The sequence below is a fragment of the Malus sylvestris genome, chromosome 15 (genome assembly GCF_916048215.2).
Source record: "Malus sylvestris chromosome 15, drMalSylv7.2, whole genome shotgun sequence".
NCBI classification, from domain to species: domain Eukaryota; kingdom Viridiplantae; phylum Streptophyta; class Magnoliopsida; order Rosales; family Rosaceae; genus Malus; species Malus sylvestris.
In genome coordinates, this window is record NC_062274.1 from 3,178,823 (window position 1) to 3,192,966 (window position 14,144).

Here is a 14,144-nt window from a genome sequence, read left to right on the forward strand (position 1 = left end):
TCAATTCCGCTGCATTTCATTCTTCTTTATGAGATAAACATCTCCAAAGTAGTGAAGCCTTTTTAAGTCCCAACAACGGCTTCTGGTAAACTCTTATATGAGATACAGCACATCAGCCATGTCTCGTCACCACCAATCAGAGTAAAGAATGACAGTGAAAAAGTTGATTAGAAAAGGCAGTAACAAGTGAAAAGAAAGAACTAATAATTTAAGAGAAGGTTTTGAGGGAGAGATTGTGAGTCTTAAAACAATTAAGCCAAGATCATCGAACTTCATGATTTTCACATACAAAGAATTTACGGAAATACATTAAACAACCAAGCGTACCTTGATCCATGACAACAAACGCTATGAGATCCCAAACGGATTCTGTCAACGGCGGAGGAAATAGGTGTTCTCTCTCTTGCCTCTATTTGCACGTGAAAACCCTAATCGTGTTTTTTCTATCAAATGCATATTAGATGGGTATATGCAATATATACAAGTGAGGCAGAGAGAGGACCCGTTTCCATTTAAAGCCCATAATCAATTACCACCCATCACAGTAATTCGATAGGAAACATTTCTCATAATTTGACCAATAGGATTATTTATAAATGATAATATCAGTTAAACCCTACATATCATATGGACCGTGTCATATGGACCACTTTAGAATATTAAAATATTCTTACATTCTCCCACTTGGTCCATAGTGACACATGTTCCTTTTCAGGTTTAACAAATAAACATTGAGCGCTGTAAAGTTCGAAATAATCCTTACTATCAATTGGTCAACATAATTACTGATCTTAAGTAATTCACTAGTGTGAGTCATGGCGGTTGTACATCAACGAGCGACATAGTCCCTTCCATGCACCACAGCACTAGCAATTACCTAAAACAGTCTGTTAGTGAGAAATACATATATAGGTCCGATAATGTCTTTGTCAGAGACATTCCTGTTATCATTCATCCAATCTCATAAATGTATACATATAATGGAAAACAGGAAATACCAGAAACATGTTCAATTATCGAGCTCAGAGTGTCAAGCACAATATTGTCATTAAACAAATTCTCATAAACAAAATAAAAATGACAATCATCATGGACTACGACCAAGACCCATTCTTTCAACATGATCATTAAATGCCTTCGGGCCCAGTCCCTTTGTCAAGGGATCTGCGATCATAAGCATTGTGCTTATGTGCTCAATAGACACTCTTTGTTTCTGAACCTCCTCCTTAAGAGTCAAGTATTTTATATCCATGTGTTTAGCACCATTAGAATACTTGTCATTCTTGGAGAAGAAGACAGCGGCAACATTGTCACAAAAAATTCTCAACGGCTTAGCAATGGAATCAATAACGCCAAGCCTTGAGATAAAATTTCGTAACCATAATCCATGATTTGTAGCCTCAAAGCATGCTATAAATTCAGATTCCATGGTGGATATAGCAATAGCATCTTGCTTTGTACTCTTCCAAGAAATTGCTCCTTCAGCTAAGAGAAACAAGTAACCAAGAGTTGATCTTCTGCTATCAATACATCCAGCAAAATCTGAATCTGAATAACCAATAACTTCTAGGTTATTAGATTTTCTATACGTGAGCATATAGTCTTTCGTTCCTTGCAAATACCGCATCACTTTCTTTGCAGCTTTCCAATGATCCATTCCTGGGTTGCTTTGGTATCTGCCTAACATCCCAACTGCAAAATTGATGTCTGGTCTGGTACAAGTTTGTGCATACATCAGACTTCCTACAATAGATGCATAAGGAATACTTTCCATTTGTGCACGCTCCAATTCATTTTGTGGGCATTGCATAAGGCTAAACTTATCCCCTTTCTGAATTGGAGCAACACTGGATGAACATTTTTCCATACCGAATCTCTCTAGAACTCTCTCAATATATGCTTTCTGAGACAAGCCTAACACTCCACGTGATCTATCTCGGAATATTTCAATTCCTATCACATAGGCCGCCTCACCCATATCTTTCATTTCAAAGTTCTCCGAGAGAAACTGCTTGGTCTCATGTAATAGACCAAGATCACTACTAGCAAGCAAAATGTCATCAACATACAGAATTAGAAAGATAAACTTGCTCCCACTGACCTTCAGATATGTACATCGATCAGCGATGTTTGCTTTAAAACCGAAGGATACAATGATATTATCAAACTTAAGATACCATTGTCGTGAAGCTTGTTTAAGTCCGTATATTGACTTCTTTAGTTTACAGACCATGTGTTCCTTTCCCTTTAATGCGAAGCCTTCAGGTTGATCCATGTAGACTTCTTCTTCCAAACTCCCATTCAAGAATGCTGTTTTCACATCCATTTGATGTAACTCTAAATCATAATGAGCTACTAATGCCATAATGATTCTAAAAGAGTCTTTCTTTGAAACTGGTGAGAAAGTCTCTTTGTAATCAACGCCTTCTTTCTGAGTAAAACCTTTGGCCACCAATCTGGCTTTATATCGTTCTATATTGCCATTAGAGTCGCGTTTGGTCTTAAAAACCCACTTACACCCAACTCTCTTACAACCTTTAGGCAATTCAACGAGATCCCAGACTTCATTTTTGTCCATTGATTTTAACTCATCACTCATGGCATCAAACCATTTACTAGAATCAATACAGTTAACGGCTTGTGAAAACGAAACCGGATCTTTATTTATTCCTATATCAACGTCAGACTCTTGTAGATATACCACATAATCATCTGAAATAGCACTTTTCCGTTCTCTTTGAGATCTCCTTAATGCTATTTCTTGTGGTTCTTCCACTACATGTTCATTTGTGATAATCTCATTTTGGAGTGGATGGTCATTAATTTGTTGTTCAACATTGTCTAACGGTTCAACATGTGTAGGAACAACAACTTGCTTAGAAATTATAGTTGTAGGAATCTGCACCCTAACTTCATTAATGACCAATTCTTTAGGTTTTTCGCTCCCACTGATTTCACCACTTTCAATGAATCTGGCATTGCCGGTTTCAACAATTCTCGTACTATGATTAGGACAATAAAACCTATATCCTTTGGATTTTTCTGGGTAACCAATAAAGTAACCACTAATCGTTCTAAAATCCAACTTCTTTTCATGCGGATTATAAATTCTTATTTCTGCTGGGCAACCCCAAACATGCAGGTGCCTTAAACTAGGTTTCCTTCCTGTCCACAGTTCAAATGGAGTTTTGGGAACTGCCTTACTAGGAACCCGGTTTAACAAATATACAGCAGTCCTAAGAGCATACATCCACAATGATATAGGCAAAGATGCATTACTTAACATACTCCTAACCATGTCCATAAGAGTACGATTACGCCTTTCAGCAACACCATTCTGCTGTGGCGTACCTGGCATAGTGTATTGGGCACATATGCCATGCCTTTCAAGGAGTTTTGCAAACAAACCAGGACATTGTCCTGATTCATCATATTTTCCATAAAATTCACCACCTCTATCCGACCTGACAATCTTCACCTTTTTATCTAATTGTCTCTCAACTTCAGTAATGAATATCTGAAGAGCATTCACTGCTTCAGATTTTTCTTTCAATAGATAAATATAGCCGTAACGTGAAAAATCGTCTATAAAGGTGATAAAATATTTTTCTCCACCAAAAGATGGAGCATCAAAAGGTCCACATATGTCTGTATGAATTATTTCAAGAAGCTCTGAACTTCTTGTGGCTCCTTTCTTGGTGTATTTGGTTTGTTTGCCCTTAATACAATCCACACATACACCGAGATCAGTAAAATCTAGGTTCGGAAGAATCTCATTCTTTACTAATCTTTCTAACCTTTCTCTGGAAATATGACCCAGTCGTTTATGCCACAAGAATGAAGAATTTTCATTGTTTAGGCTACGCTTAGTTCCAACATTATGATGCAAGGTCAAAAGTGTTTCAGCAAAACGATTATTGAGCTTTAAATTATACAGCTCACCTATTAGAATACCAGAACCAACAAAAGAGGTATTCTTATATAAACTGAAACATTCATTACCAAACTTTATAAAAAATCCATTACGGTCAAGCTTCGAAACTGAAACCAAATTTCTGGAACAACTAGGAACATAAAGTGTCTGAAATAAATCCAAACAATATCCAGTATCCAAAATTAAACGAAAGGTTCCAACAGCTTCAACTGGAGCTTTGACTCGATTCCCTATGAAAATGAAATTTTCATTTGGATTTAAAGTTTGGGTCGTAAGGAATCCCTGCATCGAATTAGAAATATGAGCCGTAGCACCAGAGTCAACCCACCAAGTATTATAAGGAACTTCAGTTAAATATGATTCAAAACTTACATAAGCCAATGGCTCACCTTTCTTTTCGAACCATTCTTTGAATTTCTGACAATTCCTTTGATAATGCCCAGGCTTCCTACAGAAGCGACATAAATCACTTTTCTGTTCCTTATCATGAGCCTGAGTAGCATTAGCAGGTCCATGCACCTTGGGTGGTCCTCTTTTCTTTCCCTTTCCAGGTTTTCTTCCAAATTTTCTTTCAGCTCCTTGACTTACTAAATGAACGGAATGCTCTCCTTGCTGCTTAAGCTTTCCCTCCTCTTGAACAAGTTTAGTGGCCAATTCATCAACATTCCACTTGTCCTTAATAGCATTATAGTTTATTTGAAATGGCCCATACTGAGGAGGCAAGGAGTTCAAAATAAATTGAACAAGAAAGGAGTCATCCACATTCATTCCAAGAGTCTTTAGCTTTGCTGCTATATTAGTCATTTCAAGGACATGCTCATGCATGCTTCGCATACCATCAAATTTCTTGGTGGTAAGCTCAGCCATCAATGTCCCAGCAAGAGACTTGTCAGCAGTCTTGAAACGAGTCTCAATATTTTTCAAGTATTCCTTAGCAGTTTCAGCTTGAGGAAGGCCAGTCTTTATGTTGCTCGCTATAGTCATTCGCATAAACATTATGCTCAATCTGTTCGATCTCTCCCAGGCATTATAGAGAGATTTTTCCTCAGTGCTGCTTGTATTCGTAAGAGCAGCAGGTTTATCAGTTCGGAGTGCTAAATCAAGATCCAGAACACCAAGGTGAAACTGAACTTGCTCACTCCAATCTGAGAAATTTGTTCCATTAAGTGAGGGAATAGATGGAGCAAGCGAATGAAGAGAAACAGGCACTGACACTGCAATTCAAAAGTGCTCACAACATTAATGCTTTGAGTAATAAAAAACACGTGTAATAACAATAAGTGTATTATCATATTCTCCTTTGGGTAGATACTACAACAATACAAACAATAATCGATGCATAATACCTTATTGATAATTGTACATCTCTAATAAGACATGTTTTGTTATCTTTGGATATCCGAACAAATAAAAATGAAATATACAATTCTCAACACATTCATATCATCAATCATATGAGCAATTAGTCTACCTTTGGGTGACCCTTAAGAACTTATGACAAATGAAAAACATATTACTCACGTACGAACCTTTAAAACATAATAAGATTTTGTTCGTTCATATGCATCATCCTACCATGAGTAATTGATTAATCATCATTTAATTTGAATCCATGTGATCTTTCTAGTTTGGCCACTTTGGTGACTAACAAATAATTTCCATAAGACGAATTACAAATTAAATGAATGACGTTTATAATCGTAATGATCGGTCATAGGTATTCAAATTACTTTAACTAATTCCAACTTAAAAAGAATCGCCCAGATTGCATCCATACCCAAATATGCAATTCGGCAAAAAATATAATCATGTCTTGATCCAACATTGAACCCTTATTAACCAGCAAGCATACAAATAAAATGCTAACAGTAAGCAGCAACATCATAATGAAAAATATTCTTGCCGAGTGCAATTTACAATATATAAAGAACATTCACAATTCAAAACAGCGATTAGGTTATTTCAAAATAGCACAGCGGATCATAATTTATTTCGAAACAAAACCTTAATCAAGTTGATTCAGTTAAAGTTCATAATCGTAATTGGAAAATCATGAGAGCTCTCAACCAGGCTCTGATACCACATGTGAGTCTTAAAACAATTAAGCCAAGATCATCGAACTTCATGATTTTCACATACAAAGAATTTACGGAAATACATTAAACAACCAAGCGTACCTTGATCCATGACAACGAACGCTATGAGATCCCAAACGGATTCTGTCAACGGCGGAGGAAATAGGTGTTCTCTCTCTTGCCTCTATTTGCACGTGAAAACCCTAATCGTGTTTTTTCTATCAAATGCATATTAGATGGGTATATGCAATATATACAAGTGAGGCAGAGAGAGGACCCGTTTCCATTTAAAGCCCATAATCAATTACCACCCATCACAGTAATTCGATAGGAAACATTTCTCATAATTTGACCAATAGGATTATTTATAAATGATAATATCAGTTAAACCCTACATATCATATGGACCGTGTCATATGGACCACTTTAGAATATTAAAATATTCTTACAGAGATAAGAGAGAGGTATGGAGAATTTATGTCTGTAACATGCTGTGGCATGCCTTTGCAAAAGCCAAGAGGTCCAAGTTCTTTGTTTCATAAACAGATTCAAATCAAGTTGAACAACTTGTTTAAAACAGAAAATTTATATGGTTTCCTTTCTCCACCAAAAACCAGAAATTTATAATAGGAAGGTTACAACGGTAGTGGAGATTCTTCTGTCAATCTTTGTGTAGGCTTCTGCTGTGACGTTTTTAGAACCTGGTCCCGTTTTACTTGCAGACAAGATATACTAGAACACCATCCAATTGTTTTATGCCTAAAGTGTCTGTCCTTAATGTCTTGAGTTAATTACTAGAAAAATTACAGTACCAATGATCATCCAGTATACGTGCATTTAGACGAAGGACTTTGAAATTGTATGAAACTTCGATCAAATTGGTTAAGAATGCATTATAAAAGTTAAGATGGAGAGAACTGAAACCGGATATATGCAATACTTTTTAGGGAACTTGTAAGGTGTCATTTAGAAAGTCCTTTGTTTAGCTTCTTTGCAATGACTTTCTAGTTGTTTTTTGGAGTGCAATGTTGACAATTAAAACTATAATTTCTTAAAACTTCTAATCCAAACATAGTATATACTCTACTTACTGATTTCAATTGAATTTGAGTTCTCTTTTCTCCTTTTGCTTCTTCATTTTTCTTATTTTCTCTTACGGATTATTTACTAGCATACGTTATACAACAATTGTTACGGAGGTGTCTGTCTATGGACTGTGGATCAATTTTTGAAAAATAAACATTTTCGAGTGAGTAGGCTATATATATATTTTGAGCAATGTCCTAGTTGTGCACGGCAAATATCGCTGCATAAAGATATGGTCGAATTTATATGGCCATCGCTTTCACATCAGAATTTGTTCTGCTAGGCTTCCATCCACTGACAATAATTTGGAATAGATTTTGATTCTATCTTAGTGTTGATTTAATGAGTATTAACAAGCTTATTATTCTCATTTCTCTAAATTTATACGATGATTCCAATGTAGGATTTGTATCTTTTTCTTATTCATTTCAAGTCACTTGAGCCAAGATTCATAAACGACTTAGCACATAATTCTATATCACTTGAGGGTAAGAATTATGACCTATTTGTTGACTATAGTAGATGACTTGATGACTTGGCAGCTAACAGATGACATGGTAGATTTGCAGTTAAAGATTGATGACATGGCACCTGTGGTTATTATTGTTATAACTGCTCGGTCAAGGTAGTTAGAATGGTTAGGATAATCTGTTAGTATTCTCAAGCTATATATATGCTGAGATAACAATGTAAGAAGTGTGGAAAATCATTTCAGAAAATAACAAACTCTCATTTCTCTTTCTCTCTCTAAGCTTTCGAGCCTTTCTTGCTTCCATTGATTTCTTCATTTGTGATTTCTTTATTGATTTCTTCATTTGTGATTTCTTTAGTACTGTTATGATGGTATCATTTGCCGAGGTATGATCCTAGGATCGCTTTCCGTTGTGCTTCTTGAAAGGATTTCTGGGTGCATTCATCTCACGCGTTCAAGATTTTAGTGTTTTTGAAGTTCAAGGTTGTAGATTTTCTCAGGTTCATCAGTTCTTGTTCTCTGATTTTTACGTCTATCAAATGTTTGATTAAATGTCTAAGTGAGAAAATTTCAGGGTTTCGCATATATTTTCTTGATGAATTAAAGGCCGATGCCAAAGTTGCAAGGAACATTCAAAGGCCGAAGCCAAAGTTGCAAGGAACATTCAAAAGTTTTCTGTAGTTTTTCTAGGTTTTTCTGCATTTCATAAGGCCGAAGCCGAAGTGTATTGTTATTCATAAGTTTGTTTGAAGGAATTTTCTAGGAATCTCTTGTGCTTGGTTTGTAATACATTTTCTTGGTGTTCAACAATGTTTGAGTATGTGAAGATTGAAGGATTATTGGGTATGCTTATAGTGAAACTCCAAGATGATAATTTTGTTAAGTGGAGTTATCAATTCCAATCGGTGCTAAGGGGATATGATATGTTTGATTACTTTACAGGGGAATCACCTTGTCCTCCAAAGTTTGTAATCAATACAGAAACTGGTGTTACAAAAGAAATCACAGCAACATATAAGAATTGGGTAAAGAAAGATTTGGCATTGCTCAGTTTATTGATTGCAACTCTGTCTGATGATGTCATGAAGTATGTCATTAGGTGTAAGACTTCCCAAGAAGCATGAACATGCCTGTAGAACAAGTTTGCATCTATTTCTGTGGTTCAAATTAATCAATTGAAGACTGAGTAAAAGGGTGGAGAATCTGTTGAGAAGTTTATGTTAAAATTGAAGGTTATAAGGGATTAGCTAATTTCTACTGGTGAAAAGGTCTATATGATTGATGTGCTATCATGACTACTTGCTGAGTTTGAGATAATCAAGACAATGATTCTTACTAGAGAAACAACTATGTCTTTGAAAGATTTTCAAGCACAACTGATTAGGGCCGAAATAAGTATTGAATCAAGAATGCATTCACTGAGTACGTCCATGTCTGCAATGGTGGTACAGGGAGAATGATCTAGTTCTCAGAGATTTCAAGGGTAATATGAACATGGAGAAAGTTCTAATACTTAGAGAAGTCAACAAGATTATAATGGAGATCATTTTGGTTTTCAAGGAGGAAATGGATATGTTAGCAATGGAAATAGGTCTTATCAACAAAGAGGGAATTTCTCTGGTAACAATAGGAGGTTCAATAATGGGAATCCTAATTCAAAACAGTATTCTGGTAATGGAAATTTTGGCAACAAAAATGGAAATATGGATGACAACAACAGTGCACATTTCTTCGGTACTGACAAACAGTCTCACAATGGCAATTCTAATTTTGGAGGTTTATACTTTGGGAATAATGGTTTTTTTCTCTGGAAATGAGGGTACAAAAGGTAGTCATTGGAATGGTAACACAGGTTACAAGTCTAGAAGTTCTCTAGAATGTCAAATCTGTTCAAGAAAGGGTCACACTGCACCTAATTGTTACTATAGAACTGATAATGGTGGCTCTTCTCTAGGGTTTATAGTGTGTCAAATATGTGGAAAAAAAGAGGTTATATTGCATTGGAATGCTACCATAGGAATAATTTCATCAAGGGACTTCACCACTTCCTTCATTGACTGCAATGACTACAGGGTAATATTGAGCAACAAGGACCTACATCAAATGGTCATGGTTTTTCTACAGCTGATACCTGGACCATGGATACATGAGCTACCCATCATATGACAGCCAATGTTAATAATCTCAATCAAGCCACCACATACAATAGGAATGAAAATATCATAATTAGAAATGGGGAAGGTTTGATAGTCAAGCATATAAGCTCCTCAATTATTTCTCCATCATCACATCATTCCTTCATATTACACAATGTTTTACATGTGCCTACAATCACTGTTAATTTACTGTCAGTTAAGAAATTTTGTAAGGACAATGCTTGCTGGTTTATTTGTGATGATGTGAACTTTTTTATACAAGACAAGGCCACAAGAGTGATTTTATACCAAGGAATGAGTGATGATGGAGAATTGTTGAAGATACCAGTCAATACATTTTCAAATGGTTTTGCTGCAAAGTTGAGTAATTGTGCTGCTTTTATGAGAAAGAAGGTTCAAGCTTCAGTTTGGCACCAGAGGCTTGGACATCCATCTGAGGAGATATTAGCTACTATGATTAAAGCTTCAAGTATATCTGTTAGTACATATCTTAGTTCAAGTATGTCTATGTGTCAATCTTGTATCAAAGGCAAAATAAGTAGACAACCATTTCCTGTAAAACATGATAAGGTTAGAAATATGTTTGATAAGATTCACTCTAATGTATGGGGTCCATCTCTAACAAAGTCTATAAAGGGGTATAGATACTATATGAATTTTGTAGATGAATATTCAAGATTTATGTGGGGTTTTCCCATGATTTATAAATCGCATGCTTGTTTTCCAAAAATAAATAAATAAATAAATCAGATGCTTTTGCTATTTTTGTGAAGTTTCATGCATTTGTATCAACTCAATTTAATGCATCCATTAAGTGTTTTCAGTCTGATGGTGGAGGAGAGTTTATGAATAAAATATTTAAAGATTTCTTGGCAAATAAAGGAATTAAACACATGGTTTCATGTCCATATACCTCTCAACAGAATGGTCTTGCTGAGAGGAAAAACAGGCATGTTGTGGAAAGTGCCATCACACTTATGGCAGAAGCTAATCTAGCACCAAAGTTTTGGTATCATGCATGTGCTCATGCAACTTTGTTGATTAACAGAATGTCATGCAAAGTATTTGAAATGAAGTCTCCTTATCAGTGTTTGTTTGGAAGAGTACCTGAAGTTAATCATTTCAAAAATTTTGGAACATCTGTGTATCCATTTCTTAGACCTTTTAATGCCAACAAGTTACAATTTAGGTCAACTTAGAGTGTTTTTCTTCGATATGCTGTTGGATATAAAGGGGTAATATGTTATAATGGGGAGAATGAGAGGCTGATATTATCTAGGCATGTGATTCATGATGAGACTGTGTGTCTATGTAAAAAGAAATCTGTTTCAGAAGCAAATGGTATGTCACATTCACAGTGTTCTAGATAACCTATGGTTATGGTTCAGTTACCAATCCCAAGTGGCAATGATGTATCCATATCATACTCTGGAATTCTCAAGAAACTCAGGCTATGATTATATCAGATGCTCAACAACAATCAAGTTCATATAGTTCTGGTTCTTCAGAAATGTAAGATTCTTTAGAAAATAGAATTCCTCATCATCATCACTCTATTCCAGATTCAACAATGTCACCCTTGATGCCTATCCATCACAGTTCCCAGTTAGAGGTAATAACTCATGATAACAATACTAGTGCTATTTCAACCTTTGTGATAAATTCTGTTTCAAATCATCCCATGACAACAAGATTGAAGAGTGGAGCAATTGAGAATAAGAATTATGTAGCTTTACTAGCTACATTTCCAAAGCTGCAATCATTACAATTAAGTGAATAAGAACTATTCACAGGGGGTTTCTCTTTTGTTACACAAAATACTGATATAGCAGAGCCATCAAGCTTTAGAAAAGCTTCTAGCATACCACAGTGACAGCAAGCTATGAAAGAGGAGTATGATTCTTTAAGAGCACAAGGGACATGGAGTTTGGTTCCTATGCCTAATGACAGAGCAATTGTGGGGAGTAAATAGGTTTATAAAGTGAAGAAGAACCCCGATGACAGTGTTCCAAGGTTTATGTCAAGACTAGTTGCACAAGGCTATTCACAAGAACATGATGTGAATTATTCAGAAACCTTCAGTCCTGTTGTGAGACATACACCAGTGAGAATTATTTTAGCTATTGCTGCAACAAGTCATTGGGATTTAAAGCAACTAGACTTCAAAAATACCTTTCTCCATAGGGACTTGCAAGAGGATATTTACATGAAACAACCACAAGGGTTTGTTGATCCTAACTACCCTAATCATGTTTGTAAACTGATAAAGTCTTTATATGGTTTAAAACAGGCACCAAGAGCTTGGAACTCCAAGTTCACAAGTTACCTTCTTGCAATGAGGTTTCATGCATCCTTATCTAATACAAGCTTGTTCATGAGGAATGATGGTTCATACATTGTTATATTGTTGTTATATATGGATGACATAATCCTCACAGGCTTAAAGAATTTGAAGATTAATCAGGTTGTTCAAGAACTATCTGAAGGCTTTAATTTAAAGGATCTGGGAAAACTCACATTCTTTCTTGGTCTACAAATACAATACAAAGAGAATGGAGATATCTTTGTGAATCAAGCTAAATACATCAAAGATCTTATTCATAAGGCATGTTTGAAATCTTGTAAGCCTGCAACAACACCTTGCAAGCCTCATACCTCAATGCTTATGACTGAAGGCAATCCCTTACAAGATCTTAGCACTTATTAAAGTATAGTTAGATCTCTACAATACTTGACTTTCACACGACTAGATATTGCATTTGCAGTAAATTTAGTGTGTCAATTCATGACTACACCAATTGAGGTACATTTTGGGGGTAGTAAAGCAGATATTAAGATATCTTCAAGGGACAATTCAGTCTGGAATTTGTTATTCAGCAAATGTAGAAATGAATTTGAATGCATTATCAGATGCAAATTGGGCTGCAGACCTTAATACATAAAGATCAGTGACATGGTATGTTGTTTTTCTGGGAAATAACCCTATATCTTGGCAATCAAAGAAGCAAAACTCAGTTTTAAGAAGCTTAACAGAAGCCGAGTACAAAGCTCTTACACATACTGCTGCAGACATTAGTTGGGTGAGATATATTTTGAAAGACCTGGATGTATTTCTTCCTAATCATCCTCTAATTCAATGTGATAACATGTATGCAATATCACTGAGTGAAAATCCAGTGTTTCATTATAGGATAAAACATCTGGACACCAATTATCATCTCGTGCGAGAAAGAGTTCAACAAGGAGATTTGGAAGTAGTGTATGTTCCAACGGATGATTAAACAACTGATATTTTGACAAAATGTCTACATAGTCCTTTGTTTGCTAAGCATTGTTACAATCTGCAACTAGGAAATCCTAGTTGCGAGAGAGGGGTGTTGACTATAGCAAATGACTTGATGACATGGCAGATTTGCAGTTAAAGATTGATGACATGGCATATATGGTTATTACTGTTATAACTACTCTATCAAGGTAGTTAGAATGGTTAGGATAATCTGTTGTATTCTCAAGCTATATATATGCTGAGATAACAATGTAAGAAGTGTGGTAAATCATTTCAGAAAATAACAAACTCTCATTTCTCTTTCTCTCTATAAGCTTTCGAGCCTTTCTTGCTTCCATTGATTTCTTCATTTGTGATTTCTTTAGTACTGTTATGACGATTTAGTGGTGGAGTGTGCCTTGTATTTTTATTATTATTTTTAAATATTTTAGTGTCTATTTTTATTCACATTATGTCAAGTAATAAGAAAGAAGATAATGCTAGGAGACCAAATTTATAAACCAAATAATGTGTCACTAATAAGATATAAACACGTTAATCAATACTTAACTAACAATCCAATCATCAACAACCATGTCATTTGATTTAAAAATTTGGTATTCCTAGCATTACCCTACGAAAATAAATATACAACTTAAGATTAAAAAATTCATCTTGACCTACTAGCTTAATTTGCATTAGGGAATTATTGTACACAACTAAATTTTTGAAGTGTTAATAAAAATTACTTGCATTATATATAACTCATTTAATATTTCAGTAGTGACGAGGATAAAATTCAAAAGACCTTGAAAAAAAAAGATATCATATTTTAACTAGGGAATTGTTATTAGCACTCCAAAAATTTCATTCTACACTTCTCACAAGTGTATTTTCCTTTCTAATTATAGAAAGTTTGGAGTGCCAAATGAGATTTTTGGAATGCTAATAACAATTACCTTTTAACTAATGGGAAAAGAGAAAACGAGGATGGAACCTAATTTATCCTTAATAAAACTGTAACAAATGAGAGGTTTGCCAAATCAGAGAAAAATCCAAGAAAATTTAAAAACACTAGACTGTCCCCAGCTATTTATAACACCCAAGAGCACCTCCGGACTTCTCCGGATCAACCTGTGCTTATCTGTACAGTGTG